This window comes from Nycticebus coucang, chromosome 11 (genome assembly GCF_027406575.1).
Source record: "Nycticebus coucang isolate mNycCou1 chromosome 11, mNycCou1.pri, whole genome shotgun sequence".
Taxonomy (NCBI): domain Eukaryota; kingdom Metazoa; phylum Chordata; class Mammalia; order Primates; family Lorisidae; genus Nycticebus; species Nycticebus coucang.
Window position 1 is genome coordinate 109368189 of NC_069790.1, and position 26381 is coordinate 109394569.

Below are 26381 nucleotides of genomic sequence, written 5' to 3' on the forward strand. Positions count from 1 at the left end.
AATTCATCATTGTGATGTCTATATCCTTTTTTCCTTTTTATTCTACTTAACAGTATATGAGCTGGCTGTCATTTTCCCGCCTCTTGAACAAATAAAATTAAAAAAAATAAATAAATAAATAGCCAGGTGTGGTGGTGGGTGCCTGTAGTCCCAGCTACTCCAGGGGCTGAAGCAAGAGGATCACTTGAGCCCACGAGTTTGAGCTTGCTGTGAGCTATGATGTCATAGCACTCTACCAGGGGCAACAAAGTAAGACTCTGTCTCCAATAAAAAAAAAGAGAGAGAGAGAAAGAAAGAAGGGGGAAAGGGAGTTAATTGTCCCCATCAATCCTCTGATCAGGGGCAGCACCTGTGGCTCAAGGGAGTAGGGCACTGGCCCCATATACCAGAGGTGGCGGAAGCGGTGGAGGTGGTGGGTTCAAACCAGGCCCCAGCCAAAAACTGCAAAAAGAAAAATCCTCTGATCAGTTCAGTCCAGTTTATGCAGATAGAGGAAATGCCTCTTTCAGTGGGTTCTTGATCTTGAACAGCCTTCAATTCAAAGTATTCTTTATAGCAGGGAGTTATATTTGGGGGTGAAATTTCCTTAGCTCTTTCATGAGGTGATTAGAAAATGGATGTTTTTCTACATTGCTGGTAAGAGTATAATAAGTAAAACCGCATTGAGGGCAATTTGGTGCTATCTAGTACATTAGTAAAATTCATATCCATTCTGACCAGCATTTCCACTTCTATGCTTCTGTGCTGGAGAAGTACTAACACATAGGTCCAGGAAATTATGCAAAGGCATTCATTGCATCTTTTGTATAATGAAACATTTGAAACTACTATCATCCCCTGGAAGAAGAATGGCTAATAAAATCGTCGCTATTGTCAACACAAAAGAAGGTATACTCTTTCTGTTAATAATTGAATGACGTTTATTTTTGAGGTAAATTTGAGGACCGTGATCCAGAGCCACACCCAAGAAGCCTTCAGCAAGCGAACTTGTGATGGTGGGTTACAGTTTGGTTTTATACATTTTAGGAAGACAGGAATTACAGGTGGAGTCATAAATCCATACGTGGAGGGTATACAGTAATTTGGCCTCAAAAGCTGGGACATCTCAAAGTGTTTGGAGAGGGTACACAGGTTATAGGTGGGTTTAAAGATTCTTTGGCTGACAATTGGCTTTAAGAGTCAGGCTTTGTCGGGTGGCACCTGTGGCTCAGTTGGTAGGGCGCCAGCTCCATATACCCAGGGTGGTGGGTTCAAACCCGGCCCCGGCCAAACTCCAACCAAAAAATAGCCGGGCGTTGTGGCGAGTGCCTGTAGTCCCAGCTACTCGGGAGGCTGAGGCAAGAGAATCACTTAAGCCCAGGAGCTGGAGGTTGCTGTGAGCTGTGTGATGCCATGGCACTCTACCGAGGGCCATAAAGTGAGACTCTGTCTCTACAAAAAAAAAAAAAAAGAAAGAAAAGAGTTAGACTTTGTCTATAAATCAGGAGTCTGTGAAAAGGATTACTCTGTTGAGATAAGGGTGTCTTAACCGGGGACAAACTACAGGACATATGCCCAGACTCCAGTGTGTTTTTGTGTGTTTCACATAGCCTTAGAATTGTTAATGAGTCATAGAGGACATCTTTAAGAAGGAACGGAAGGCATGGTAACGCATGCCTGATCTCCTTTCTCATGGCTAGCAACTCAGTTTTAGGGATTCCCTTAGTCAAGAGGGGATCCAGTCAGTCAGTAACTGGGGGTGAGCCTTAAAATTTTATTTTGGGGGTGACGCCTGTGGCTCAGTGAGTTGGGCGCCAGCCCCATATACCGAGGTTGGCAGGTTCCAATCTAGCCCCAGCCAAACTGCAACAAAGAAATAGCTTGGGTTGTGGCAGGTGCCTGTAGTCCCAGCTACTCAGGAGGCTGAGGCAAGAGAATCAGCTAAGCCCAAGAGCTGGAGGTTGCTGTGAGCTGTGACGCCACAGCACTTTACCAAGAGCAACAAAATGAAACTCTGTCTCTAAAAACAAAATTAAGAGCGGCACCTGTGGCTCAGTCAGTAAGGCACCGGCCCCATATACCGAGGGTGGCGGGTTCAAACCCGGCCCCGGCTGAACTGCAACCAAAAAATAGCCGAGCGTTGTTGCAGGCGCCTGTAGTCCCAGCTACTCGGAAGGCTGAGGCAAGAGAATCGCTTAAGCCCAGGAGTTGGAGGTTGCTGTGAGCTGTGTGAGGCCACGGCACTCTACTGAGGGCCATAAAGTGAGACTCTGTCTCTACAAAAAAATAAAAATAAAATAAAATAAAAACAAAATTAAATTAATATATTTTGGTTCACAAAATGAAATATATTATGCAGCATTTAAAAAGGGGGTAGGTTTAAGCGTACTCCATGTTACCTAACTGGGATAGTCTAGTTGCTCCCTATTTGCACTTAAAAGTACCCGAGGCCAGGCAAGGTGGCTTTCACCTGTAATTCCAGCACCCTGGGAGGCCAAATCCGGTGGATTGCCCAAGCTCACAGGTTTGAGACCAGCCTGAGCAAAAGCGAGACCTTGCCTCTGAAAATAGCCAGGCATTGTGGCAGATGCCTGTAGTTCCAGCTACTTGGGAGGGGGAAGCAAGAGAATTGCTTGAGCCCAAGAGCTTGAGGTTGCTGTGAGCTATGATGCTACAGCACTCTACTGAGGGTGACAAAGTAAGATTCTGTCTCAAAAAAAAACATTTGTTTTCTTTGTTATTTTTAAGTTTTTCACCAGGGCATGGTGGGGTGGTGAGCAGGAAGCCTAGAGATACATAGAATAGTGTATCCTTTCCCTAGGGCTGTATTAACAAGGCCCACAAACTAGGTGGCTTAAAATAGCATAAAACGTGTGGTCTCATAGTTCTGGAGGATGAAGGTCAGAAATTGGGGTGTTGGCAGGGCCATGCTCCTGCTGAATCTTCCCAGCTTTTGGTGCCCCAGGTGTTCCTTGATTTTTGGCAGCACAGGTACAATCCTGATCTTCACCTGGCATTCTCCCTGTGTCTCTACATCATCCTCCCTCTGCGCATACTTTTCTCTGTGTCCAAATTCCATGTTTTTATAAGGACACCTGTCATATTGGATTAGGATCCACCCTAATGACCCTTGATTGTCTGAGAAGACCCTTGTTCAAAATATAATCACATTCTGAGTAACTGGGGTTGAGATTTTCAATATATTTTTGGAGAGAGGTACATAATTTAACACATAACAAATAGTTTATCTGGGTGGCGCCTGTAGCTCAGTGGGTAGGGCACCAGCCACATGCACTGAGGCAGGCAGGTTCAAACCCGGACCAGGCCAGCTAAACAATGACAACTGCAACAAAAAATATAGCTGAGTGTTGTGGCGGGAGCCTGTAGTCCCAGCTACTTGGGAGGCTGAGGCAAGAGAATCACTTAAGCCCAAGAGGTTAAGGTTGATGTGAGCGGTGACGCCACAGCACTCTACTCAGGGCGACAGCTTGAGACTCCGTCTCAAAAGAATAATAATAATAATTATTATTATTATTATTTATCTGTGATATTGTGAAATATGTCTTTGGTCTTCTTCCTATTTTCTAGCATACGATTCCTAAAATCGTTCGAATCTCCAAAGTAGTCTTTGTGTATGCTAATATTGACTGAAGCATCAGCATAGGGTTCATCAACACAAAAACAAAGACAGTATTACAAGATTGAGTCTTTTAGCCCCATCCCCCAGCATCCAGGGGAGGGAAAAGAATTGAAGGTTAGGTTGATTCCCAACAGCCAATGGTTTAGTCAATCATGCCTACATAATGAAGCCTCCATAGAAATCCAAGATCACTGGGTTTAGAGGGCTTCTGGATAGTTGAATACATTGAGGTTACTGGAGGGAGGCATACCCAGGGAGGGCACAGAAGCTCTACACCCTTACCCCATACCTTGCCCTACATGTCTCCACATGTGTCTGTATCCTTTATAATATCCTTTGTTATTTGTTTCCATGAGTTCTGTGAGTTGCTCCAGAAATTTAAGCAAACCCAAAGAGGAGATCATGACACCCTCTACTTGAAGCTGGTTGATCAAGAAGTTCCAGAAATTTAGACTTGTGTTTGTTGTCAGGGCTGTCCTGTTGGACTGAGCCCTTACCAGTGGGATCTGATGCTATCTCCAGATAGACAGTGTCAGAACTGAATTAGAGGACTCCCAGCTGATGTCCACTGCTTGGCATATAGGGGGAAAGCCCTCCCAATTGGTCACAAAAGTCTTTGTCATGTTGATGATTGTCATGGCATGAAAGCAGGGAGGAAAATATGGTTTGAGAGTTTTTCCAAAACAATATCACATATGGAAACACACACACACAAAGGACAATACAATACATTTTCAAGGGTTCATATATATATATATATATATATATGTAAACACAGATGGAAATAATTGTTTCTAAATACTTATCTAACTGATTAAATAGTTACTGCTGCTGGTACTAGCATACCATTTTGGATTTTACCCTTTAGTCTTGTTGGCAATATTCACATTTTTATGAGAAAGTGTATTATTGGAGTGATTTTTTTTTTTTTAGTGTTCAGCTATTTTTTCTTAATTTCAAATTAATATGGGGGTACATGTGTTTAGGTTACATGGTTTGCTCTTATAAAGTCCAGGTTGTAATTGTAACCTTCACTCAGGAAGTGTGCAATATAAACATGCAATGTACCCGTTGGGTGGAAATTTACCCAAATCTTCCTTCCCCTTACTTGAATTTAATTGTCTGTCATGTGAGCATATAGTTGTTAATCTACTCATTCCAATTAAGCACTGAGTACATATAGTGCTTGTTTTTCCATTCTTGTAGTGCTTTACTTAGACAAATGTTCTCCAAATCCATCCTAGTTCTTAACAAAAGATAAAAGACAAAATCTCCATCTTTTGTGGCTGAATAGTATTTCATGATATACATATACCACAGTGTATTATTTATATGTTGAAGGGCACCTAAGTTGTTTCCAATCTTTGCAATTGTGAACTGTGTTGCTATAAACATTTGAGTTCAAATGATCTTATGGTAAAATGGCCTTTTTTCTATTGGGTAGATACCTAGTAATGTGATTGCAGATCAAATGGTAGGTCTATTTTTAGTTCTTTGAGGAATCCCACTAGTCCTTTCCATAGAGGCTGTACCCACCAACTGTGTATGAGTTTTTGCTTTGTTGGCACCAATGCCAGCATCTGTTTTGGGGGACCTTGTAATGGGGGCCATTCTCACAGGGCTTAGGTGATATCTCCAAGTGGTTTAGATTTGCATTTCTCTCATGATTAAGGATAATGAGCATTTTTTCATGTGTTTGTTGGCCATTCCTCCGTCCTCATGAGAAAAGTTTCTGTTTTGCTCATGTCTTTTGCCCGTTTATTGAATAGGTAGTGTCTAAAACTGATAAATGACAAAACAATAATATAATTATATAATAAGAGTTTTTAATGGGGTTGATTGATCTTTTTTTGTTGATTTGCTTATGTTCTTTGTAGATTCTGGTTATTAGTCCTTTGTTGGATTCACAGCATGCAAATATCCTCTCTCATTCTGTAGTTTCTCTCTTTACTTTGCTGATTGTGCCCTTAGTCATGCAAAAGCCTTTTAACTGGATCAGGTTCCATTTATTTAATTTTGTTGCTACAATTGCCCATGGGGTCTTATTCATAAATTCTTTTCCTAGGCCCATAAAATTAGAGTTTTTCTCACACTTTCTTCTAGTTTCCTGTCTCATATTTAAATCTTTTAATTTTTGTAAGTGGTGAGAGGTATGGGTCCAGTTTCAGTCCTCTATACGGCTAACCACTTCTCCTAGTACCATTTATTGAATAGGGATTCCTTTCTCCAGTGCATGCTTTTGTTTGGTTTATTGGAGGTAGCTTTAAAAAAATCATATAACACAGAACAATATTAGTAAAAAAAACAGTAGTATCCTGCCCAATCCTTCTCCATCTACTAGTACCATTTCATTTCCATTTCCAGAGGGAACCACTTTCTTTGGATTATTCTGTTTTGAAGAAGAGGGAGACTCTCTAGGTTTTCCAGGCTAAATTCAAACTCCTGGGCTCAAGGGATCCTCCTGCCTCAGACTCACAAGCACATGGGACTACCAGCATAGCACAGACAGTAGAGAATCTATTTCTAATTCTTAGTAGTTTTCTACATTGATCTAAATAACATGCTTAAGGAGGTAATAATGCATAGTACCTTCTAGGGCTTATTGAGAGAGTAAATGAGTTAATATATGTCAAGAACTTAGAACTATGTTTGACAAAATAATGCTTAATATAGGTTGGCTATTATTATATAATTATATTATTGTTTTATTTATTAGTTTTAGAGACTACCTATGAACTTTGGTAGTGATAAATGAGGATCTAAGGTTCTGAGACCACTCCTCTCACTTCTCTCGTTCCCTCATAAGATATGCAGGTGCCCATAACAAAGAACCTGGTAGATTATTTATTGTTCCACTTTCTTCATCTTCTAAATCCTAATCAGAAACAGGCACTGTAGCATTTTCAGGTGGTTGTATCATCATAGCACTTGCTTCTAGACTGTCATCTGTCTCTAACACGTCAGTTATTTCATGTAAACTTAAAGATTAAGGCATCTTGAGACTTATAAAATGATTTTAACTAAAAAGGGGGAAAAAGATATTATTAGTCCTAGTGGTGGGGTCTTGCCTAGTGCTCCAAAAATGAAACCTGCAAAATGTCAAACCCACAACTAATAATAAATTCTGTATTTTCTTTGCTGAAGCACAGTACTATAACTATCAGAGAAGTAATATGAAAAAATTTACTAGTTTTTTTTTTTTTTTTTTTTTTTTTTGTAGAGACAGAGTCTCACTTTATGGCCCTCGGTAGAGTGCCGTGGCCTCACACAGCTCACAGCAACCTCCAACTCCTGGGCTTAAGCGATTCTCTTGCCTCAGCCTCCCGAGTAGCTGGGACTACAGGCGCTCGCCACAGCGCCCGGCTATGTTTTGGTTGCAGTTTGGCCGGGGCTGGGTTTGAACCCACCACCCTCGGTATATGGGGCCGGCGCCTTACCGACTGAGCCACAGGCGCCGCCCAAATTTACTAGTTTTGAGAAAGGATTCCCAGAAAGAGTGAGGACTAGGAGAAAGGACCAGGAGACTATCTCCAAGGATACACCTGCAGGGTCCTCTCCATGGTTACTCAGCTCTTAGAAATTTGTAGACTTAACTTCCTGGGACCTGAAAATTTCCACTTCTGTGAAATCCTGTAATTCTGTGGGGGCTGGAACAGCTTCTCCAGCTTGATTCAAATTCACCAATGAGAAAGGTACTCATGGGTTGGAACTTTTTGAATGGAGATAAAAAGGGAAAGACCAAGCCAGTCTGAGAGTGTGGCCATTTTGAATTCTTCTATGCTGTTTGCTCCGCCAGCTGAATAAAAGCCTTTTACCTCTCAAATACGGTGTTTAGGTGCTTTCTCTCCATTGGGCCTCATCTTCCTGCAAATGTAGTGCAGTAAAGTTGTATTTCCCTATCTTTGAATGGTTCTTCAAAATTTTTCTGAGAATTCACATCACTTTTGACAAGCTCCCAGCAAGCCAGTTTCTGCAGCAGAGTCTAACTCTATGTACCATGTGATAGCATGTGCCCTCAGAAGGCAGATGTTTGTGAAAAAAAAATCAGACCTCAGAAATAACCTTGAGTAATAGGATATAAATAACTCCCATATCACTACTGTTCCAATAATGGAACATTAGGCATAATGTCATCAAAGTTGTGCTATTGATACAGGGTTCCCCCACTCAGGGCTGAACAGAGACGCCCTCACACACATATTCTCTAGGCCCAGGTGAGCTCAGAAATCAGACCCCCATCTCTAGGCACAAACAGTTGCCCTTTCCAGGCCACACCCTCTGGGCTCTAGGAAGGTCATGAACAAAGCAGCCTGAAAGGTTTTGGGTGGTTCCACCTTGAGTAGGGAGTGCACACCCTAATTCTTTCCCTGAGACAAAAACTGCAAAGACCTAATAACCTTTTCACAGGGAGGGACTACATTCATTCATTTGTTAATACACTCATCAACTTTGAAAAGTTCTGGCAAAAGTGTAATATATTCCCCTAGAGAAAGGTGGGTAGGGTTATATACCTGGGAGACTTCCAACTTGGGTCTTCTCCTTTGCCAGAAGCTCCGGTGTTTTCTTGTTTTTGGTTTTGGTCTTTTCTTTTTCTTTTTTGAGACAAAGTCTCACTTTGTTGCATTCGGTAGAGTGCTGTGGTGTCATAACTCACAGCAACCTCAAACTCTTGGGCTCAAGTAAGTGATTCTCTTGCCTCAGCCTCCCTAGTAGCTGGGACTACAGGCGCCTGCCACAACACCCAGCTATTTTCTAGACACAAGGTCTCACACTTGCTCAGGCTCGTCTCAAACATGTGAGCTCAGGCAATCCACCCACCTTGGCCTCCCAGGGTTCTAGGATTATAAGGCATGAGCCACAGAGCCCAGCTTGCTCTGGTGCTTTTTACTCTTTCTGTATTCCTGTCTAATAAAATCCTATCTTCGAATGCCCAGACCAAGATCCTACTGAAGAAAGAAATTCCAATAATAACATGGCAACTATTCACCAGAAATACCAAGGCAAGATTGGAGGTGTCAACAGAAAAGAAACCATACTCTTTTTTTGCAGTTTTTGGCTGGGGCTGAGCTTGAACCCTAAACTTGCCACCTCCAGCATATGGGGCTGGTGCCCTACTCCTTTGAGCCACAGGCGCCGCCCAGAAGCCATACTCTTTGAAATAATTTTTTTTTTTTTTTTTTTTTGTAGACAGAGTCTCACTTTGTTGCCTTAGGTAGAGTGCTGTAGTGTCACAACTCAGAGCAACCTTAAACTCTTGGGCTTAAGCAATTGTCTTGCTTCAGCCTCCCATGTAGCTGGGACTATAGGCACTCGACAACATCCCCAGCTATTTTTTTGAGACAGGGTCTTGTTCTTCCTCAGGCTGCTCTTGAGCACATGAGCTCAGGCAATCCACCCACCTTAGCCTCCCAAGTGCTAGGATACAGATGTGAGCCATCACGCCCAGCCCTATTTTTTTTTTTTTTTTTTGAGACAGAGTCTCACTTTGTCACCCTCAGTACAGTGCTATGACATCATAGCTCACAGCAACCTCAAATCCTTGGGCTCAAACAATTCTCTTGCCTCAGCCTCCCGAGTAGCTGGGACTATAGGCACCCACCACAACACCCAGCTATTTTTTTTTGTTTGTTTTAGAGACAGAGTCTCACTTTATCACCCTTTGTAGAGTGCTGTGGCATCACAGCTTACAGCAACCTCCAACTCCTGGGTTTAGGCAATTCTCTTGCCTCAGCCTCCCGAGTAGCTGGAACTACAGGCGCCTGCCACAACACCCAGCTATTTTTTTGTTGCCGTTTGGCCGGGGCTGGGTTTGAACCCACCACCCTGGGTATATGGGGCTGGCACCCTACTCACTGAGCCACAGGCACCGCCCAACACCGGACTATTTTTGGAGGCAGGGTCTCACTCTTGCTCAGGCTGGTCTCAAACCCGCGAGCTCAGACAAGCCACTTGCCTCAGCCTCCCAGAGTGCTAGGATTACAGGCGTGAGCCACCACACCCAGCCTCTGTGAAATAATTTAAAGAAGTTTATTCTGAGCCAAATTTGAGGACCTTGACTGCAGTGACATCCAAGAAGCCTTGAGCAAGTGGACTTGTGGTGACCGGGTTACAGTCTGATTTTATACATTTCAGGGAAACAGGAATTGCATAAATCATAAATCAATACACACAAGGCATACATTGGTTTGGCCTGAAAAAGTGGAACATCTGAAAGGTGGAGGGGCCTTATAATAGGCCAGGAGTCAGTGAAAAGGAACCGTTAAGATAAACGTCTGCTGGTTTCACATGGTGGCTCATGTCTATAATCTCGGCACTGCAGGAGGCTGAGGCAGGAGGATCACTTGAACCCAGGAGTCTGAGGTTGTTGTAAACTAAGCTGATATAATGGCCACTCTAGCCTGGGGCAACAGAGTGAGACTCTGTCTAAAAAAAAAAAAAAAGAACGGAAGGAAGATAAGGGTCTGTCAATCAGAGATGAGCCACAGAACTTATACCCAGACCTGAGGTTTGTTATGTATATCAAGGCCCTGAAGGTATATCTCTCATGCCTGTTAATGAATCACAAAGGACGTCTTATAGAAGGGAGGGGGGAATGATGAGGCAAGTCTGATCTCCTTTTTTTATTGACAGAGCCTCACTCAGTCACCTAGACTGGAATGTGTGGCATTGTCATAGCTCACCGCATCTTCAAACTCCCCAAAATCCTGGCCTTGAGCTATCCTCCTCCTTTGGCCTCCCAGAGTGCTGAAATTACAGGTGTGAGCCACCACATCTTGACCTTGATCTCCTTTCTTATGGGTAGCAACTCAGTTTTAGAGATCCCCTTAGCCAAGAGGGAGCTCAGACAGTCAGCAGCTGGAGTGGGAGTCTTAAAATTTTATTTTTGTTCACAGAGGTTGGAACCTTCAGCCCTAATGCCCAGGGAGGAGAGATGGGCTGAAGATCAAGTTGATTCCCAATTGTAATGCCTTAATCATGTCATGGTGACAAAGTTCCATAAAACCCCCAAAAGACTGAGTTCTAGGGGTTTGGAATAGCTGAACACAGGGAGCTTCCTGAAGAGGACACAGAAGCTGGAACCCCTTCCACACACATTGCCCCATGCCTCTCTTCCATCCGCTGTTCATCTGCAATCTGTGTAATATCTCCCCTAATAAGTGAAAAGTAAGTCTCTCTGAGTTCTGTGAACTGCTGTAGCAAAGTAATTGCACCCAAGGAGGGGATCACAGGAAGCCTGACTTACAGCTAGTCAGAAACTCAGTCTACAACGGGTGCTTATTAACTGGTGTCTGCAATGGGTAGTTTTCTGGGACTGAGCCTTCAATTTGTAGAATCTGTAGTTATTTCCACGTAGACAGTACCAACATAGTGTTACCGGTCAAAGAGGGTCCAGCTGCCTGTCACTGTCACCCAATATGCAGCGACAGGGATAGGGCCATCAAACTTTATTTGTCAGGAGGTCGGTAATTCTGAAGAACAATGAGAGTAGCCTCTCCAAGACTGTTCTGTTCTCCATTTCCAAAATCACAGTTTTATCCATAATGGTTCAAAGCAAAGACCACATTAATTCTTATTTTAAATAATAAGCAGGGCAGCACCCATAACTCAGTGGGTAGAGTGCTGGTCACATACACCAAGGCTGGTGGGTTCAAACCCAGCCTAAGCCAGCTAAAATCAACAATGACAACTACAACAAAGAAATAGCTAGGCGTTGTGGGGGGCGCCTGTAGTCCCAGCTACTTGGGAGGCTGAGGCAAGAGAATCACTTGAGCCCAAGAGTTTGAGGTTGCTGTGAGCTGTGACGCCACAGCACTCTACTGAGGACAACATAATGAAACTTTGTCTCAAAAAAACCCCCCAATAATAATAATAATAATAATAAACAGTGCAACTCAGTGACAATCTAACCATCTTAAAACAGTTACATCTGGAGAAGATTGTATAAAGTTCTTAGGAGGCACTACTCCCTGTGTCGATGTAACTAATAGCTTGCTTCAATGTCATAAGACAACTACTATATCTTATGCCTATACACATACTAAAATCTCTAAGGATTTTCCAATTCAAAAGTTAATTCCCTAAATCAATCCTTCTAAAGCAAAGACCACATTAACCCTTATTTTAAATAATAATTGGCATAACTCAGTGGCCTATTATAACAATTCTAATTCAAAAGTCAATTTCCTAAATTAATCTTCCTAAACTATTCAAGATGAGTATCTTTAGGGTGGGAGCTAAATTTACAAAACAGTAAGAATGGGAGACAAGAGGTGAAGGTCAGGCCGGACCCAAATCAACCAGACCAGTTGTGTCACGTAAGCCCTAACCTGGCTGACTCCATCTGATTTTCCCACTCTTAACATTACATTTCATATCTATGAAGTTGATTTTGAATGAAAATAATCACTGTGATTATTTGCATTAATATGAGTATCCACCTTAACATACTCGGGGAATGGTGTAACTATAACATGTAGCATAAGTAGACATGAAACATGGGGTACATTGGATGCAGCACCACACAAATATTCCTAGAAGGAGTGTAATCCCCATGCTGATAACTAATGCTCTCAACCAACCCAAATTGGGTAACCAAGAAAAGAAATGACTAAGGTCAAAACCGAGAAAGTCTTCTCTTTGGGTAATATCATCAAGCACATTTTAATTTGTATATGATGCTCTGTTAATTGGCATTATCTGTAAGTTGAAACAGCATATTCCTTTAAACTCTGCACACCTATGATTTTGTCTTAGAAGTAATCATTGATGGCTCAGTTTTCTAAGACAGCTTCTCATACTTGTCCAAGTTCTATGCTTAGCACACTAATGGCTTATGAGGTGGCATTCGGTGCTTTTACCATGGCACAAGCTAGCGACCCATCTCAACATTTAACTTAATTACCATAGCTGACATCACAAATAAAGACAAGCAAATATATTCAGCTGAGCTGAAGAGGTGGACATCACTCTGGCAACCTTCTGGGATACTAAGGTATCCCGGGCCTGCCAGGTCCTTCCAGGTCAGGTGCTATTCAGGTCCTGTACCCTGGGCAAGAAAGGTATTAATCTCCCTAGAGAACAAGGCCCTCCTGTGGCATTAGCCAGAACATATGAAAAAGCCTGTCCATACAGCAAAAGCTATCCCTTAGGGATTTTAGTATGTGTATAGGCATAAGATACAATAGTTGTCTTATGACATTGAAGCAAGCTATTAGTTACATCAACACAGGGAATAGTGCCTCCGAAGAACTTTATACAATCTTCTCCAGATGTAACTGTTTTAAGATGGTTAGAAAACATATCCCTTTCCTTAGACTACCTTGAAGATCCCCACCCATACAAATCACGAAAGGTGAGATTCCTTTGGCTGTGGTGGAACACAGTGAAATTCCTGAGCACTTCTAATGGAGTACAGACTCCTATTAAACAAGAAGTAAAAACCTGGTCTACATGAGTTCCTCCTGCTAGACAAAAATCAGACATATTCATAACATTCTGAGCCAAGGAAGTTCAAATATTTTTGTCTCATTGGAAGGGTACTATATTTTGTCCATTCCCCAAAGCCCCCAAGGTCAGAAGGGCTGTGAAGAGGAAGAAGATGCATCATTTCTTTTTTTTTTTTTTTCCTTGGAGATAGTCTCACTATGTCACCCTCGGTAAAGTGCCATGGCATCACAGCTCACAGCAACCTCAAACTCTTGGGTTTAAGCGACTCTCTTGCCTCAGCTTCCCAAGTAGCTGGGACTATAGGCACCCGCCACAATGCCTGGCTATTTTTTGGTTGCAGTTGTCATTATTGTTTAGCTGGCCCGAACCGGGCTCAAACCCGCCAGCCTCCGTGCATGTGGCTGGTGCCGTAACCACTGTGCTACAGGGGCAGAGGCTCATGTCCATTTCTTCATCTTGATCTTTCTATCACCACCCAGTTCCATTATCCAGTTGTTGGGCACCTTGTGCTATGTTTTGTGCATCAGCAGGTAAGGCTTCACTTGGGTGAAATGAGTCCTGGTCTACAGTCCAGCCAGTTTAACCATGGTAGGAGTGGTGAGTAGAACATCCCAAGGGCCAGTTTCTCCTGTAACTGTTCATCCACCCTGTCTCTCCAAGTTTTCAGAAGATCTCCCCACTGAAACAGATACAGATTTCAAGATGGACCGGGGCAGAGCTGGAAAGAGAAAACATGAATAAAGGATAACACCTATTGAATGTGCCACACATACTTTTGTACCCTAAGATCGCACTCTGCCTGAAAAGGAATTTGGACTGAGACTGCCTGGAAGGGTCTCCCTTACATAATTTCATATGGGCTTACCTGAAGCCTGCTTCTAGGGGCTACCCACACCTGGAGCAAGGGGAAATTCCTGATCCCAGTGTAAATGGATTTCTTTCTTTCTTTTTTTTTTTTGAGACAGCATCTTACTCTGTCACCCTTGGTAGAATGCCATGGCATCACAGCTCACAGCAACCTCCAGCTCCTGGGCTCAAGCAATTCTCTTGCTTCAGCCTCCCAAGCAGCTGGGACTACAGGCGCCCACCACAACACCTGGCTACTTTTTTGTTGCAGTTTGGCTGGGGCTGAGTTCAAAGCCACCACCCTCGGTTTATGGGACCAGGGCCCCACTCACTGAGCCACAGGCACAGTCTAGTGAGATGTTTCCTCAGTGTGTGATTCATCTTCTCTGCTTTCCCATGCGGTATGTAGTCTCCACTGTAGTCTGAAAAACTTGCTTACCTGTCGGGTTACCTCAGCAATGAAGGAGGGTCCATTATCACTCTGGAGGCTTTTCTAGAGCCCATATTGAGGGATCATTTATTTCAAAAGTGCCTGAATAACCTCTGCTGCTCCCTCAGTCTGGGCCAGGAATGCCTCCATGTAGCCACAGAAAGTATCTACAAAGACTAAGAGGTATTTTAAGCCTTGGAAGGGGGCACTTGGGTAAAATCCAACTGCCAGTCTTCAAAGGGCACTGCCCCTTAGTGTTGTCATGGCTTTGGATTGTTTTTCATGCACAGTAGACACTGAGAGGTGATTTCTCTGATGATCTGGGCGAGCTGTGTGCTTATTATCCATGGCTGAATGAATCCTGTCAGAGCCTCCTTACCATAATGGGTCATTTCATGTACTCACTGGAGAATTTGAGACACCACATTCTGGGGTAACAGGATTCTTCCTTGTTCATCCATCAACCACCCCTCTCTCTCCTTTTAGAATCCCTCCTTTTCTGTCCACTCCTGGTTGGCTTTGTTGTAGGAAGCCAAGAACTCTGCTAGATTCACAGGGGTCAGCAAAGAAGCCGTTACCTTCATCCTCCCAGCTTGCTTAGCTGCCAAATCTGCCAAGCGGTTCCTTCTGCTATCCAGTCGGTGCCCTTCTGGTGACCTGGGCAGTGCATGACTGTCACTTTGTTGGGAAGCAAAACAGCTTTCAGCAGGTGAAGGACTTGTTGAGCATTTCTGATCTTCTTCTTTCCTGTCGTTAACAGATCTCTTTCATTGGAGATGGCTCCATGTGCATGGAAGATGAAATAAGAGTATATACTTTGAGTCAATATCCATTTTATCTTCCGACAGCTCCAGGCCTTGGTTAGCACAGTCAGCTTAGTCTTTTGGGCCGAAGTTCCTAGAGGAAGAGCTTCCATTTCAACCATTTCTTGCATAGTTACCACCACATATCCAGCTCTCCACATTCCTTTCTCCACATAACTGCTTTTCTCTATAAACAAAGTCCAATCTACCCCCTCAAAAGAGCAATTTGAAAGATCAGGGGGACTCAAAAACACCTGTTCAGTTACTTCAAGGCACTGATGCTCTAAGGGTTCCAGGCTGGGGTGGGGAAGAAGAATGGCAGTGTTTAATCCGGCCAATGCTCCCATACTCACTCCTGGATCATCAAGGAGGATAGCCTGATATTTCCCCATCCGTCTAGCAGTTAACCACAAATTCCCTTTCTGCTGTAGCAGTGTAAGTACCTGATGGGGGAACATAGACTGTGATGGTTGCCCCAACATAAATTTCTCTGCCTCTTTTAAGAGATTGCAGGTTTGGGTTTGGCGCCTGTAGCTCAGTGGGTAGGGCGCTGGCTACATACACCAAGGCTGACGGGTTCAAGCCCGGCCTGGGATGCTAAACAACAATGACAACTGCAACCAAAAAATAGCCAGGTGTGATGGGCGCCTGTAGTCCCAGCTACTCGGGAGGCCGAGGCAAGAATCGTAAGAGTTTAAGGCTGCTGTGAGATGTAACACCATAGCACTCTACCAAGGGTGAAATAGTGAGGCGCTGTCTCAAAAGAAAAAGAGATCACAGGTTTCACTTACTGCCCTCAGGCAGGCTGGCCAACCTGAGGCTGTGAAGTCAAGTTATTTAGATAAGTAACAACTGGTCCAGGAGGCATGGTCCTGATCTTCTAAAGAAACACCCCCAGCTAGTCCTTGTTTCTCATAGATGTACAAATAAAATGGCTTTGTCAAGTCCAACAGTCCCAGTGTGGTGCCTTAGTCAATAACTGCTTACGCTGTTCAAAGGCTCCCTAGCATTCTATTGTCCAAGTCAAAGGCTCCTCTTCAGGCCCCTTCAGGACCTCATACAAGGGCTTTACAATGAGACCATAATTTGGAATCCAGATCCAACAAAAGCCAGCCATTCCCAGAAATCCCCTCAGCTGTTTCCTTCTTGTACTGGGTTTTTGGGTGTATATGATCAAGTCCTTTCTGCTTCTAGGCAGGCTGTGCTGCCCACACTCAATTAAGAACCTGAGAAATTTTACTTTCTGTTGGCAAATTTGGGCTTTGTTCGTAGCTGCACTTTGCCAAGTGATTCAGTGTCAAGGTAGTGTCATAGTTGTTTTAGCAGGCCCAGGCCAGGTTCAAACCCACCAGCCCCAGTGTATATGGCTGGTACCCTACCCTCTGAGCTATGGGTGCCACCCTTTACTCCCATTCTTATTTCTACCCAAGGCTCTTGGGGGACAACAGTGATACCAGATAGAAAATCTGGTTGAGGCCTCAGGCACCCTCAGTCATCTTCAGAACCAGCCAGTTCGACCATGTTATGGTTGGGCATGTGACCTGACTCCCCAGCCCTCTTCATTTGGGGGCAGGCACTTAGGTTTTTCCAGTGTCTCACCTCCTTACAATAGGCACACTAGTTTTCCTTAATCAGGGTTTATTCACCACCTCAGGGTCCTGTTCCTGGGGCTTCTTCCCCTTTTATCATTGGTGGCATAAAAAAACATATACACACACAAAAACAGTGGCAGCCTGGGCCTTTTTATGCTCTTGATCAAGGTTCCTCAAACTTTTTAAACAGGGGGCCAGTTCACTGCCCCTCAGACCGTTGGAGGGCTGGACTATAGTTTAAAAAAAAAAACTATGAACAAATTCCTATGCACACTGCACATATCTTATTTTGAAGTAAAAGAACAAAATGGGAACAAATACAATCACACTGCCACATGTGGCCCGCGGGCCGTAGTTTGAGGACCCCTGCAACAGAACCTTGTAGGCAATGTCTACCATGTGACAGGGGTTCATTCCTACAGCCCCATCTAATTCTGTAATTAGGTAATTCTGTAATTTCTTCCATATGTCAGGAGAAATAAAAGTCAAATTTACCATTTGCTGATTTTCAGGAGCCTGAGGATCCACGTCCATGTCCTTAGTGCAGGCATTGTGCAGTCTCTCCAGAAACTCGGATGGGTCCTCGGTTGCTCTTGGCTGCACACCCTGTACCATGTTTAGACTTCTTTGTTTGGGAACTCCTTTCTATAGTCGGGCCAAAACACATCTTTCATAATGACTGAGGAGAGGTAACCCACTGTTATTCGGATCCCAGTCTAGCTCTGTCAATAGACTAGCAGCTTCTGGTGCTGGTATATTCTCCCGATCTTCATCCTGGAGTCGGCAGCCTCTTCTTGTGCCTTATCCAGGACGAGCTGCCTTTTGTCACTAGTGAGGATTATATTTAAAAGAGCATGAAAAAGAATTAAAAGTGATAAAAAATAAATGAAAGAGCCTGTATATCAGCCCAATTGGTGAGTAGCAATGATAGTAGTTATTAGTTCACTCACTTTAACAGGATCTGAATGATAAGGGGCATTGGTATTTTTCCAATTTAACAGATCAGAGGTAGAGAAGGGAATATGTGTCCAATAGTATCCAGCAGCCTGGCCCTGCTGATTTATTCCCTCTGGTATTCAGTGTAGAGAGTATTGCCCCACCTTACCTCCTTGGGTCTTCTGACAGAATCGAGTTCCCTGCTGGGTATGAGATGGGAAGTCCACTTCTAAACCTCCTTCAGCTAAGTAAGGAGGAGCAGGTTCCTTCTCATCTGGTGCTGGAGCACTTGGTGCCCTAAGTCCACTGGAAGCAGACACTGCATGCTCCTCTAAAATATCGTGCTCAGGGTGGCGCCTATGGCTCAGTGAGTAGGGCGCCAGCCCCATATACCGAGGGTGGTGGGTTCAAACCCAGCCCCGGCCAAACTGCAACAAAAAAATAGCCAGGCATTGTGGCAGGTGCCTGTAGTCCCAGCTACTCAGGAGGCAGAGGCAAGAGAATCACCTAAACCCAGGAGTTGGAGGTTGCTGTGAGCTGTGACACCATGGCACTCTACCAAGGGTGATAAAGTGAGACTCTGTCTCTAAAATAATAAATAAATAAATAAATAAAATAAAATATCCTGCTCAACATGAACATTAGCATCATCATTACACACAATCTTTCAGTTCTCCCCCTTGCCTCTCTTTGTTTCTGGTTTTCCTTCCCTTTGTACCATAAGCAGATTATTCTTATAATCAGCATCCTTATTTTGTAAAGTCATAATGACTTGTACATATGAGATTTCACCCCATTTTCCTGATCTTTAATAAAAGCGCTAACTGTAGGATGGTATAATAACTTAGGGATCCATTCGAAGGCCACTTTTCTCCAGAGTCAAGATGATCCTTTGGTCAGGCTGCGCTATAGTAAAATTTCATCCCCTTTTTAGTCATAGACTGGTACCCATACTGAGACAAATCAGGCAGAATACGCCCCATTGGGCTGACATTTGGCATTTAGGCCTGAGCTCCCATGATACAGACTAGATAAAGAAAAACCAGATTTCTCAAGAATAAAACCAGAACTGATGAGAACTAAAAGTTCTCAGCACACAACCAGAATAAAGCAGGTGGACCTTAATGATTAGTGACAGTGGGAGCATGAGAGCAGAGCCCAAAGACTCCCAGAAGAAATCTCCCAGCAGTGCTTCTAGGAGCATTCAATCACTGCCACCCCACCCCCCACCCTCCCAGGGCCACCTGTCTGGTTGCCACTAGGCTTACCCAGCACACTTACTGGAGCAGTCTAGGCATCCCTTCATGGTCCCCAGAAATGTTACTGGACAAAGAAGGGCATGGCTGCCTGTCACTGTCAGCCAATATGCAGAGACAGGGATAGGTCCACCAAACTTTGTCAGAAGGCCAGCTATTCTGAACAATAGTGGGAGTAGCCTCTCCAAGACTATTCTGTTCTTCCATTTCCAAAATCACAGTTTTATCTAATGGTTCAAAGCAAAGACCACATTAACCCTTATTTTAAATAATAATTGGCATAACTCAGTGACCTATTATGACACTTCTGATTCAAAAGACAATTTCCTAAATCAATCTTCCTAAACTATTCAAAATGGGCATCTTTAGGGTGGGAGTTAAATTTACAAAACAATAAGAGTGGGAGACAGGAGATGAAAGTCAGGCAGGATCCATTCTGACCAGAAGCAGCTGTGTTATGTAGGCCTTAGCCTGACTGACTCTATCTTATTTTCACTATATGTGCTTTCAGTAGAATTGAATTAGAGAACAACCAGCTGGTGTCCACTGCAGAATCTAGATATTTGAGTGTTTGCTTCTTGTGGTGGGGAAAACCCACACACATCTGGGTTCCAGAAATGTTCTGTGTTGATTCCTGAGTGAGGATATAGGAAAAACCAATGTTTTTCCTTTATCTTAATAAAAGTAGGGTGGCACCTGTGGCTCAAGGAGTAGGGTGCCAGTCCCATATGCCAGAGGTAGAGTGTTCAAACCCAGCCCTGGCCAAAAACCAAAAAGAAAAAAAAAAAGTATATAATAAAATTTCTCCAAACATTTCCTCAGAAATGCTCGCTACTTCCCAGAAATTTAATTACACCATATAACAAAGTTCTGCTTTAAACCACTTTTTCTCAAATTTATGACAATTTTTATTTTTCATGAATAATGAAATGTTTTATAAATTAACTAAAGAGCTATATAAAATACACACTTATTATAATTATGCATAGTCCTAAAGTAAGAAAAGAGAAGCAGGATAGAGCTGATAAATAAATTTTGGAGATTAGATACAGAATCCATTACTTTGCCTAAAATTTGTACTGTTTTGACTCCATCCCCATTTCCTTCTCTTTTATTTATTTATTTTTATTGATTTATTTTTAAAGACTAGTTTTGTTTTTGTTTTTTGAGATAGAGTCTCATACTGCTGCGCAGCTTGGAGTGTCATGGAGTCAACCTAACTCACAGCAACCTTGAACTCCTGGGTTCAGGTGATCCTCCTGCCTCAGCCTCCTGAATAGTTGGGACTACAGGCATCTGCCACCACACCCAGTTAATTTTTTTTTCTATTTTTAGTAGAGATGGTGGTCTCACTGTTGTTCAGGCTGGTCTTGAATACCTGAATTCAAGAGATCCTCCCACCTCAGCCTCGCAAGAGTGCTGGGATTACAGGAATGAGCCACCATGCCCAGCCAAGACTTTGTTTTTAAGAGCAGTTCTAGGTTTACAACAAAATAGAGTGGAAGTTTCAGCGATTTCTGCTACACTTCCCACCCCCACATAGCACAGCCTCCCCCATTATCAACATCCCATTTGGTGGGAGGCAACAAGATGGCCAACTAGAGACAGCTTTCACCAGAGTGAAGTCCAGAAGAAGAAAAATTGGACTGAAGTGAACTTGGAGCTGTGGAGAGCTGGCTATGAGGCAGCAGGGCCCCCACAGCCTGGGGAACATTCAGGGAATGAACCCCCAACTGCTTCTTTTCCTTTCCCCGAACAACCATATTCCTTTCTTCATGCTCCCCCTGCCAGAAGTCAAGTAGCTCTTTTCTTCTCTAGTTAATTTTTAAGAACTATGCAGAGATCCTTTTGATCTTTCCCTTTTCACTTCTTATCACATGTTAACGAAGTTGAGTGGAAACCATTAAGAGGATGATTTGTTTTTATTAAAGTCATTTACATTTTCCAATCATACTGTAAGACCAAAGCTATGTCTTTTGTCTATGCTACTTCCCCATATTATCTATGCTTCTTCCCCATAGACAACCCTGTCGAGATGCTATAAAATAAAACTGACTTTGTGCTTTGGTGCTGGCTGCAGCCATCAGCTCAGTCAGACCTCCTGATCCCATCTTTTGTCTCTGTGTCTTCCTTCTCTTGTGTTGTATTTTCCTCAATCCATCACTTCCACTCTGGTTCATTTCCCTTCTCCACGCTGGTTGGTTAAAGGAGCAGTTGATATGGGTGGGTGGAACACAAGGAGAAGAAATCAAGGAGCTTAACATAACCCTGAGACAAATGAAGACACGAAAGAGGAGGGGAGAGAACAATTAACAATTATAGGCTGAAGGGACTGAAGGAACCCAGTACCAAGCAAAGATGTAAGGACCTCCCCTACCCTACCTGGGACTCTCTGCTCAGAGCAACAAACACAGGCTTTCTTACCCCACAGGAGAAAGCCATAACACTCCAATTTTCATGCACCTAGGAATTTCCACCTCATGGGTCCCCATCCCATCTAACGGAAAAGAGAACAAACTTTGTCTCCACCATCTGTGCCCACAGTACATCCCTCCTGCCTTTGATCACCCAACAGACTGTTCCCTGCAGACTCCAGCCTCCCAGCTCTTAGGCAAGTGGAGTGCTAGGCCAGCTAGCCTGAAGGGGCTGCTCCATCCCCAGACACTAGAAGGGCAAGAGAACCAAGGTTCATAGAGGCTATTTTCTCTCCTTACCATAACCAGCTACATCCTAAACTGACCACAGTGGGAGGGAGGCAGGCCCTGCTCTCCTAAACTGGCCACAGGGAGAGGAAGGCAGGCCTTGGTCTCCTATATGACTGCCTAGGTCTCTAAGGGTCCTCTACATTATGTGGTCCAGTGACCAAGTGTGCCCCACCCCTTACCCACTGCCCAAGGAAATTGTGGCTTGGATGCACTGACTTTGATGAGCCTGGGTCCCTCCTCCGGGAGGGACCTTTTCCCTTCCTTCTAGAGTGGCTCTGCCCAGCATCTGTGCCTGGCAGGCCTTTCCTGGCTTTCAGCCTGGCTCCCCCACCCCCATCCCTCAACCCCCTGCCAACTTGGAGAGAGACAGGCCTAGCCTCACGTGAACCTGCCCTAGGAAGTTCCTGGAAACAGATAGCATCGATGGTTCCTCTCCCCAAACTGTGGGTGAGGATCACAGTAAATCCAGTCAGTTATGGCCAAAACTTTGGTGAAAAACCCCAGCATTTTGAATTTGTTCGGGCAAGGGGTATTTATGCTCCAGGGTAGAAAATTGGGTGAGAGGAGTTTGGAGGCCAGTGGAGGAAGGGGTGGCCCATAGTGGTTCCACATATTATTACAACAGGGACTTTGGCAAAATTCCACAGCTCCTTTAAACTGGGTTGAAGGCAGACTGATACTAGAACAGAAACACACTGGTGTGCTAACTGGGAGATTCCTCAAGTTAGGAGCACCCTAGGTCAGCCACTCAGCGCTGCACCACCTAAATTGGAGAAAGGAAGGCTGTCTCTCAGAGAATCTCACACTGCAGCTCAGAAAGGGAGATTTGGGAGGCTGTGTGCTACAGGAACCACAGATATAATCTCTAATTTATTTCAACAATCATAAGTGAAGGGGTGATGAGATCCATATCCCAGGGCTTCCATAACTGATTCCAGCCCCCCAGTTTTAGTTTCCAAACAAGTCTCTGGGGTGCTGCCTAAAGGTCTCCAAATGGATTATCTCTCAATGAGTATTTAGGGATAAACTAATATCTCAGCTTAAAATCATGATTAATGTAAAAAGTAAGCTGAAAATACACATGGGGAGAAACCTGCAGAATTCTGGCAAAATGTAAAATCAGAGCAGTTCAACGGCCCTAAGAGATTACAAGTGAGTTATAGCAGAAAACTACCATTCATAGGCTTGGTGCCTCTAGCACAGTAGTTACGGCACCAGCCTCATACACTGAGGCTGGCACATTCGAACCTGGCCTGGGCCTGCTAAACAGCAATGACAACTGCAACAAAAAAATAGCCAGGCATTGTGGCAGGCACCTGTAGTCCCAGCTACTTGTGAGGATGAGGCAAGAGAATTGCTTAGGCCCAAGAGTTTGAGGTTGCTGTGAGCTGTGATGCCATAGCACTCTATTGAGGGTAGCATAATGAGACTGTCTCAAAAAAATAAAAAAATACCTTCCATAGAGAACTTGTTGAAATATTGAAAGCTGAATTCAGAATATGGATGGCAAACAAGATGAATAGAATTGAGAAGATGAAATTGAGGACATAAGAACCATTTAAAAAATCAGCGAAACAAAAAGTTGGTTCTTTCAAAGGTTAATAAAAATAAATAAAGCCATGGCTAGAATACCCAGAAATGGAACAGTAAGACCTCTAATAACCTCAATCAGAAACTAAAAAGAGGAAATAACAACAGATACCACAGACACAAAAAATCTTCAATGATTACTACAAAAATCTCTATGCCCAGAAATTTTTTTCTGTTTGTTTGTTTGTTTGTTTTTATTGTTAAATCATAGCTGTGTACATTAGTGCAATCAAGGGGTACAATATGCTGGTTTCATATACAATCTGAAATATTCTCGTCAAACTGTTCAACGTAGCCTTCGTGGCATTTTCTTAGTTATTGTACGTAGACATTTGTATTCTGCCTTTAGTGAGTTTCACCTGTACCCATTCTAAGATGCACCGTAGGTGTGGCCCCACCCATTACCCTCCCTCCACCCTAACCTACCCCCTCCCTTCCCCTTCCTTGGCCTTTTCCTCATAGTCTTGTGCTATGGTTGAGTTATAGCCTTCATGTGAAAGCTATACTTTAGCTTCATAGTAGGGCTGGTACATTGGATACTTTTTCTTCCATTCCTGAGATACTTTGCTAAGAAGAATATGTTCCAGCTCCATCCACATAAACATGAAAGAGGTAAAGTCTCCATCTTTCTTTAAGGCTGCATAATATTCCATGGCATACATGTACCATAATTTGTTAGTCCATTCGTGGGTCGATGGGCACTTGGGCTTCTTCCATGACTTAGCAATTATGAATTGGGCTGCAATGAACATTCTGGTACAGATGTCTTTGTTATATTGTGATCTTTGGTCTTCTGCATATAAACCTAGTAAAGGAATTACAGGATCGAATGGCAGGTCTATTTTTAGGTCTCTAAGTATTCTCCAAACATCCTTCCAGAAGGAATGTATTAGTGTGCATTCCCACCAGCAGTGTAGAAGTGTGCCCTTTTCTCCACATCCACACCAACATCTCTGGTTTTGGGATTTTGTTATGTGGGCTACTCTTACTGGGGTTAGGTGATATCTCAAAGTAGTTTTGATTTGCATTTCTCTGATGATTAAGGATGATGAGCTTTTTTTCATGTGTTTGTAGATCATGCGTCTGTCTTCTTTAGAGAAGTTTCTTTTCAAGTCCCTTGCCCACCCTGAGATGGGATCATTTGTTCTCTTCTTGCCAATACGTTTGAGTTCTCTGTGGATTCTGGTTATTAGACCTTTATGGGAGGTATAACCTGCAAATATTTTCTCCCATTCTGAGGGCTTTCTGCTTGCTTTACTTACTATGTTCTTGGCTATGCAGAAGCTTTTTAGTTTGATCAGGTCCCAGTAGTGCATTTTTGATACTGCTTCAATTGCCTGGGGAATCCTCCTCATAAAATATTCACCCAGGCCGATTCCTTCAAGAGTTTCCCCTGCACTTTCTTCAAGTATTTTTTTGTTGTTGTTCTTCTTCTTCAAGTATTTTTATACTTTCATGTCTTAAGTTTAAATCTTTTATCCAGTGAGAGTCTATCTTAGTTAATGGCAAAAAGTGTGGGCCCAGTTTCAATCTTCTACAGGTTGCCAGCCAGTTCACCCAGCACCATTAGTTAAATAGGGAATCTTTTCCCCACTGAATGTTTTTAATTGGCTTGTCAAAGATCAAATAACGGTAAGTAGCTGGATTCACCTCTTGGTTCTCTATTCTGTTCCAGACATCTACTTCTGTGTTTTTGTGTCAGTGCCATGCTGTTTTGATCACTATCGATTTATAGTACAGTCCCAGGTCTGGTAGTATGATTCCTCCCGCTTTGTTTTTATTTAGTGAAATGTTTTGGCTATTCGAGGTTTTTTTCTGATTCCATATAAAACAAAGTATTATTTTTTCAAGATCTTTAAAATATGACAGTGGAGCTTTAATAGGAATTGCATTAAAATTATATATTGCTTTGGGTAGTATAGACATTTTAACAATGTTGATTCTTCCCAGCCATGAGCGTGGTATGTTTTTCCATTTGTTAACATCTTCAGCTATTTCTTTTCTTAAAGTTTCATAGTTCTCTTTATAGAGATCTTTCACATCCTTTGTTAGATAAATATTTCATCTTCTTTGGCACTACTGTGAAAGGTATAGAGTCCTTGACTGTTTTTTCAGCTTGGTTATTGTTGGTATATATAAAGGCTACAGATTTATGGGTGTTGATTTTGTAGCCTGAGACATTTCTATATTCCTTGATCACTTCTAAAAGTTTTGTAGTAGAATCCCTCGTGTTTTCCAGATATATGATCATATCATCTGTGAAGAGTGAAAGTTTGATCTCTTTTGACCCTATGTGGATACCCTTGATCGCCTTTTCTTCCATTACAATGTTAAAGAGCAATGGACACAATGGGCAACCTTGCCTGGTTCCTGATATAAGTGGAAATTATTTCAATTTAACTCCATTCAATACAATATTGGCTGTGGGTTTGCTATAGATGGCCTCTATCAGTTTAAGAAATGTCCCTTCTATACCAATTTTCTTAAGTGCTCTGATCATGAAGGGATGCTGGATATTATCAAAAGCTTTTTCTGCATCAATTGAGAGAATCATATGCTCTTTATCTTTTAGCTTGTTTATGTGCTGAATTACATTTATAGATTTATGTATATTGAACCAGCCTTGAGACACTGGGATAGATCCCACTTGGTCATGGTGTATAATTTGTTTGATGTGTTGTTGGATTCTGTTTGTTAGGATCTTATTGACTATTTTTGCATCAATATTCATTAGTGGTATTGGTCTATAGTTTTCTTTTCTTGTTGGGTCTTTCCCTGGTTTAGGAATCAAGGTGATGTTTGCTTCGTAGAATGTGTTGGGATAGTATTCCTTCCTTTTCTATATTTTGGAAGAGGTTTATTAATATAGGTACTAGTTCTTCTTTAAAGGTTTGGTAGAATTCTGAAGTAAAGCCATCTGGTCCTAGGCTTTTCTTTTTAGGAAGATTTTGTATAGTTGATCCATTTCAGAACTTGATATAGGCCTATTCAACATTTCCACTTTGTTCTGGCTAAGTCTTGGTAAGTGGCGTACTTCCAGGTATTGGTCCATTTCTTTCAGATTTTCATATTTCTGAGAGTAGAGTTTTATTGTAGTATTCATTAAGGATTTTTTGAATTTCTGAGGGGTCTGTTGTTATTTCATCATTACCATTTC